Consider the following 6536-nt stretch of genomic DNA (forward strand, 5'->3'; position numbering starts at 1 on the left):
GCCCCCGCCCCCCGGCGCCCGCCCCCGGCGCCCGCCCCTGCACCCGCCCCCGGCGACCGCCCCCTGCATCCCGCCCTGCACCCGCCCCTGCACCCCGCCCCCTGCACCCCCCCGCGCCCCGCCCCTGCACCCGCCCCCTGTACCGCGCCCCCGGCACCCCCTGAGCCCCGCCCCGCCCGCCCCTTGCACCCCGCCCCTTGCACCCCCTGCTCCCGCCCCCTGCACCCCCCTACACCCCACCCCTGCACCTCCGAGCCCCGCTCCGCCCGCCCGCCCCCTGCACCCCCTACCCCCGCTGCACCCCTCTCCGTTCTGCACCCCGCACCCCTTCACCCCTCGGCATCCTGCCCACCCTGGCGCCACCCACCAGGCCGCTGCCGGGGGCGGGTCTCAGTTTCCCCACCTGGAAAACGGGCGTCATGGTCCCCGTGTGCGGTTGGGAGGGGCGGGAGCCCAGGAGGGGGGGCGGTGCTTCTTGGGAGCCAGGAGGAGGGAACGGGAAGTTTCCAGCGCCCAGCCTCGCACCCCAGGGACTTCTGGGTCAGTGAGGGAATTTCTGGAGGGTTCGCCCGGCTCACGGGCCGCTCCGGCCGCGGGGGTCCTTCCCACTGCGCGCGCCTTGCTCCTGGGGGCCGTGCCTGGCCCTCCCTGGGGCGCAGGGGATGGCACTCCGGTGACCTGCTCCTGTTTCTGTTCGTTTTTCTTTCATCGGATTAATTCGTTTTGCTTTGGAGAGCTCCCCCAGTGGTGCTGAGGGGGGGTCGCGCCCAGCGGTGCTCCTGATAAAGTGCCCGGTCGGCGCTCACTGCAGGGGTTCGCTTTATTCTTTGTTTTTGACGGGGTAGAGGGCTGGGGGGGGCGTCATACCCCCCCCCCCCCGCTTTGTCCTCGGGGGTCGTCACTTTTGTGGGGCTCAAGGGTCCATATGGGATGTTGGGGATTTTTTTTTCTTTTGGGGTCACACCCGGCGATGCTCAGGGGTTCCTCCTGGCTCTGCACTCAGGAATCACTCCTGGCGGTGCTGGAGGACCCTATGGGATGCTGGGGATCGGATCGGCTACGTGCAAGGCAGACGCCCTCCCTGCTGTGCTATGGCTCCGGCTGCGGGGGATGTTGGGGACTGAGCCCCAGCTGGCGGGCAAGGCAGGCGCCCTTGTACTCTCTGTCGGACTGTCCACTGCAAACCTGCGGGACTCTCTGCCGTCCACTGAGCGCCCAGCCCAGGGGGGCAGCGGCACAGTCTGCCCAGCCTGCCCGGGTTGGTTTGGAGTCTAGAAAGGGAGTGTCCAGCGGTCAGCAAGAGCTCCTCAGAGGGGCCGCACAGGACCGGGGGAAGGTGCCTGCCTGGTACACGGCTGACCCGAAGTTCAATCCCCGGCTCCCCGTGTGGTCCCTCGAGCCGGCCAGGAGTGATCCCTGAGCACAGAGCCAGGAGTCAGCCCTGAGCACTGCGGGGTGTGGCCCCCAAACAGACAACAACAATATAAAGAGTTCCCCAAGAGACTGGTGTGTTCCAACCATGTTGTGTGACACAATTGTGAAACTGTTTCAACTGTGTGCCCCAACAGACACAGAAATACACCCCTGCGGGTGAAGATTCTCCCCTAGACTCCGCCAGCGCCCTCCCCACAAGGGCCGTGAGCTTGGGATTGCTGTGCCCATTTTACAGACGGGGAAACCGAGGCTCCTCCCAAATGCCGTCCTCGCCCTGGCTGGTGGAGGAAAAGAACCAGGCTTGGCCCTTCAGAGTCCAAACAGGAAGAGAGGGCTGAGGGCTGGTTCCGGAGGTGGGATGGAAAGGGAGGCAGAGCCGGACCTGCCCGAAGGTGGGGGTGGCTGGGCGGGTGGCTCCCTGGGGGCTGGGGGGTGGTGCGTGAGGGGCGGCAGCAGGATTATTCTGGGGCCTGGTGCCGCCGAGGATCCTGGGAAAGGTCAGGCAGAGGAAAGGGTGGTGAGTACCCGAGGGAGAGCTGGGCCGAAAGTGCCCCCCCTGGCTCCCCAGAGGCAGGGGTGGGGCGGGAGGGGCCTTAGTCTCAGAAGAACCAACCTGGCGGCACAGTCCACGCCACCCAGCCCCGAGCCAGCAAGAGACTCCCTAGGAGCAAGAGTCTTGGCTTCAAATTCTGCCCTGAAGCGGATTATGGGTGTGTGTGTGTGTGTGTGTGTGTGTGTGTGTGTGTGTGTGTGTGTGTGTGTGTGTGTGTGTATGGTGGGTTTGGGGGGTGGTCATCAGGCCAGCTGGAGATCCCCGTCTCAGAGCCTCAGTCTTCAGCTCTGAGAAATGGATCTGCTTTTCCTCTCCACTGCAGGGCTCCTGGCACTGTGTAAGTGCTCATCAAACGGCTCCCGTGGCTGTGGTGGGAAGGTTGGATGGATGGGTGGGCGAGGGGGTGGCGGGGTGGGGGGAGCTGTTTAACGGGCAGGCTGAAGTTTTGTGAGAGGGGAAAAAAAAAGAGAAGTTGTGGGTGAGGGGTGGGGCTGTTCACACACCCGTGGGACCGGCCCCCTTAACAGGAGTTTCAGGCGGAACATTCTGGGATGTGCGTTTTCCCAATGAGGGGGAGCAAACTGGGGTGGGGGGGAGGGGGCTGCGTGACAGCATGAAGGCTGGGCTGGCCCCCGGCTCAGCACGTGGGACCCCTGGGTGCGACTGGCAGTGCCAGCTGCTCCTCCGGGCACCGCCAGATGCAACCCCCAAACCCAGCAAATAAAAATACTCCGTGGGAAAATAAAGCCGGGAGAGCCCGACGCCCTGGCACACGCAGAGTGAGCGAAGGGACGAGCAAAGGGACGGAGGCCCCGGGCCCAGGACGCCCAGGAAACTCTCAGTGCTCTGCTCGGGAGAAGCCAAGAGTGGCCACGCCCAGCCTGGCACCGCTGCCAGCTTCCCTCTTACTGGGCCCCACCCGGCGGTGCTCAGGCGCTCCTACCAACTTAGGGCTCTGGGGTCACCCCTGGCAGTGCTTGGGGGGCCACGCAGCAGCACCAGGGGTCCAGCCCACGCTCCCGGCGGGCGAGGAGCGCAGGTAACTGTGTCTGCTGAGCTGTTTTTCCCGTGGCACTCTCCGCCCTCTGCTCTGGGGCACAAGTCTCCTGGCAGACAGAAAGAACTTTCCTCTTAGCAAAGGGAAAAACTGCCCAGGCCCTTAGCACTGGCTGAGGGTCATGCCAGGGCCCCGGGGGCCCCCCAAAAATAAAACTAAATAATAGAAAGGGGGCCGGAATGATAGTACAGTGGGTAGAACATTTGCCTTGCAAGCAGCCGACCCGGGTTCGATCCCCCTATCTCATGCTATCCCAAGCACCGCCAGGAGTAATTCCTGAGTGCAGAGCCAAAAGTAACCCCTGAGCATCGCCGGGTGTGACCTAAAATCATTGTATCACTGTTGTCCCGTTGCCCATCGATTTGCTCGAGCGGGCACCAGTAACGTCTCCATTGTGAGACTTGTTGTTACTGTTTTTGGCATATTGAATATGCCGAGGGGAGCTTGCCAGGCTCTGCCGTGCGGGCGGGATACTCTCGGTACCTTGCCGGGCTCTCCGAGAGGGGTGGAGGAATCGAACCCGGGTCGGCCGCGTGCAGGGCAAATGCCCTACCTGCTGTGCTGTCGCTCCAGCCCAATGTGAATGTAGCAACAATAATAATAATAACACAATAGCAGGTCTGGCCACATGTAAGGCAAGCGCCTAACCCGTGTACTGTCTCTTGGAGCCCCAAGGCCCCGGGGTTGACCCCTGGCCCCCTAGACGCCCCCCACACAAGCAGCACTGTTAATCTGACAGTAAAGAAGTCAGAGGCTACGGCTGGGCGAATCTGCGTCGGCCTCTGTGGATTCTGTGTAATACAATTGGGAAAAGGTTCAAATTCTAAGAAGAATGTGGTCTTTGGTCAAAAGAATCTGGGTAGGGCTCGTGACCTCAGGTGACCTGGCTTTCCTGGGGACCCTGCCTGCCACCGAGGCTGGGGCCGGGAGGATTAAGCTGCTGGGGGCCTGAGGCAGCCTCCAGGCCCCACAGCCCGGGGTGACCCCTCCCTTGGCTCTGCCCCCACCTCCCTCCCGCCCCCCGACCGTGGCCCCCCAGGGCTGGTCTAGAGGGTCGTCCCCCTTCACCACCCACTTCTGAGCCGCCCCCTTTCCTCCCCCTTCCCTCTTTCATGGGGACCCTCTGAGCAGAGCTGGGGTGGCCTCGTGGCTCCAGGGCTTGGCTGACAAGGGCCAGGGCCCCCGTTCCCGCTCCCGCTTGGGGGGGGCATCAGCACTCCCACAGCCCCCACCTGGCTGTCCGCCCGGACCACCAGCCTCCCCACCCCTCCTGCAAAGCAGAATCCTTCAGCCCTTTGGGGGGGATCCTTCCCCCTCCTCGGAGACCATTCGGTGCCCAGGATCAAACCCAGGGCTCCCACACACAAAGCGTGGCCCCTGTCCTCTTGGAGCCGCCACCCCCACCTCTTCTTCTGTCTTCAGCCCTTTTTACAGATGGACAAACTGAGACTCGGAGCATGAGCTTCTGACCAGAGGTGGCACTTGGCGATGCGGTTGGAACTGGAAACCACTGGAAACCGGGAGCCCCTGACCGCACACTGTCCCCTCTGGGCCCAAGTGCAGCCCCCCTGGCCCTGCTGCCACGGGCCGGGCACCCTCCCTCTTGAAGCGTGGCGCCCAGTGGCAGAAGATGGGGGCGTGGGGTTGCAGAGCTGAGAAGCCCCGTGTGTCCGGTTTCCAGGGCGCAATGCAAGCTCATTCGGGAGGAGGAAAATGAGCCGCCATTGGAGGCAGAGTGGGGGGGTGGCCAGGGCTAGCTCGGGACCCCCCAGCTCGGGGGACACACCCAGGGACGGGCACCGACAAACAGCAGCCCCTGCCCGCGGGAGCTCAGATTGAGGCTTCACCCAGGATCTGGACGCGGCCCAGGGTGGGCCGCAGGGACGGTCATCTGCTTGGCCGCGTGGGTCCTGCCAGGGGCTGGCTGCAGCCCAGGATGGCAGCCTTGGCAGGGCCCCGACCTCCAACAAGGCTCTTCTAGAACTCTCCCTGGGGCAGAAACCTGAGGCCAGGTGGGGAGGGTGGTTACCATGGACACAGCCACTCACCACTCAGCCCTGTGCAGGAGGGCCCCTCCTCCGGGCAGCCCGCCTGGTGGCCTGGGTGTGGCCCCAGATGTTCAGAAAGACTTCATGGGCATGGGGGCAACAGAGGGGGCACTGAGGAATTCAGAGCTTCCGATCTGGGGTTCCCAGGGGGGAAACCGGGGGTCCTTAAAGTAATCAGTGAAGAGTGTGTGTGTGGGGAGGGGGAGTGAGCACTTTCTGGAGAGACTTAAGAGTTTTATAGGGGCTGGAGCGATAGCACAGCGGGTAGGGCTTTTTGCCTTGCACGTGGCCGACCCGGGTTCAAATCCCAGCATCCCATATGGTCCCCTGAGCACCGCCAGGAGTAATTCCTGAGTGCAGAGCCAGGAGTAACCCCTGTGCATCGCCGGGTGTGACCCAAAAAGAAAAAAAAAAGAGTTTTATAGAAGTCTGGGACCCTTCACTCCTGGACAGCAAGAAGGTGGGTGTACCTTTCCCGACAGGGAGTCAGAGATGGGAGGGGGTGGGAGACAGCCCTCATTCTTCGCTTTTTGTCTTGTTTGGGGGGGTCACACCCGGTGATGCTCAGGGCTCACTCCTGGCTCTGCACTCAGGGAATATTCCTGGCGGTGCTCGGGGGGACGCTGTGGGATGCTGGGAATCGAACCTGGGCTGGCCACGTGCAAGGCAAGCAACCTCCCCGCTGGACTATCGCTCCAGCCCCAATTTAAAAAATAATAGAATATTTTGGGCTGGAGCGATAGCACAGCGGGTAGGGTGTTTGCCTTGCACGCGGTCGACCCGGGTTCGATTCCCAGCATCCCATATGGTCCCCTGAGCACAGCCAGGAGTGATTCCTGAGTGCAGAGCCAGGAGTACCCCTGTGCATCGCCGGGTGTGACCCAAAAAGCAAAATAATAATAATAATAATAATACCATTTTTAAATGGTGGCGACTGGACCCGGGGTGGGCGGGCATTGGCTGAGCCTCCTCCGGGTCAGCATTTGACGAGCATTATTTTGGGCCCGTCCGAGGCCGCGCTGTCCCGGTGCCCCCGAGGGGAGCGGTGGGGCTGGCCCAGGTCCCCCCTCTTCCTTTCGGCCCTGAGCTGCTGGGACCGGGGCGGGCGTGGCCGGCGAGCAGCCGCGGTAATGAAAGGGCACAGCTGATGGCCAGCAGAGGCTGGCACGCCACCAGGCCCCCTGAGCAGCAGGCTGCCCGCGTTCCGGGCGCTCCCGCCGGGCTCTCACTGAGCCGCTGGAAACCCCCCGGCCAACACGCAGGCGGCTGCGGGGGCTTGGCCACACGGGCAGCGCCGCCTGCTGGGCTCTGCGCGGTACTGCGCCCCGGATGCCAGAGCCAGGGCGAACCTGGAGACGACCCCCTCACCCCCCCACCCCAAGACAGACGGTCCTTCTCCAGCGCTGAGAGGCAGGTCAGCGCTCGGGGTCACCCAGCCGAGGAG

This window comes from Sorex araneus, chromosome 9, assembly GCF_027595985.1.
Source record: "Sorex araneus isolate mSorAra2 chromosome 9, mSorAra2.pri, whole genome shotgun sequence".
Lineage (NCBI taxonomy): Eukaryota > Metazoa > Chordata > Mammalia > Eulipotyphla > Soricidae > Sorex > Sorex araneus.